At 37.3% G+C, this 496-nt stretch overlaps 1 pseudogene; it reads left to right on the plus strand.

The window, feature by feature from the left end:
- On the plus strand, window positions 1-118 carry LOC134937962 (5S ribosomal RNA; annotated as a pseudogene).
- The last annotated feature ends 378 nt before the right edge of the window (window positions 119-496 follow it).

A 496-nucleotide genomic window follows, 5' to 3' on the forward strand; every position in this document is an offset into this window, starting at 1 on the left:
GCCCACGGCCATACTATCCTGAATGCGCCCGATCTTGTCCGATCTCGGAAGCTAAGCAGGTATGGCCTGGTCAGTATCAGGAAGGGAAACCTCCTGAGAATACCAGGTGCAGTGGGCCCCTTTCTCCTTCTCAAAAGACTCCTTTTTGCCAACTCAACCTTGCTACCACATCACGCCTCTATTGAAACCTTTATTTATTTTATTTTAAGGCATGTACAGTGACCTTTCTGGATACCCTCATTTCATCAGAACTTTATGGTATCCATTCAATACATTCTTTCTGATATTTTCACCTTACTTTATTAACTTGTACCTCATTTGCTAAAAAGGTTAAACAAGTTTGCTACCCCAATTAATAGACATGAGTCTCAGAATTATTTCACATTTATTTCTTTTTATTTAATGAAACAATTAAAGGTTAAGTTTTAAGTTTTATGTCATCTCATCACATATTCTACTTCACATTATACCAATTATTACAAATGAGTGCTCCCAA

The sequence above is a fragment of the Pseudophryne corroboree genome, chromosome 1 (genome assembly GCF_028390025.1).
Source record: "Pseudophryne corroboree isolate aPseCor3 chromosome 1, aPseCor3.hap2, whole genome shotgun sequence".
In the NCBI taxonomy this organism is placed as follows: domain Eukaryota; kingdom Metazoa; phylum Chordata; class Amphibia; order Anura; family Myobatrachidae; genus Pseudophryne; species Pseudophryne corroboree.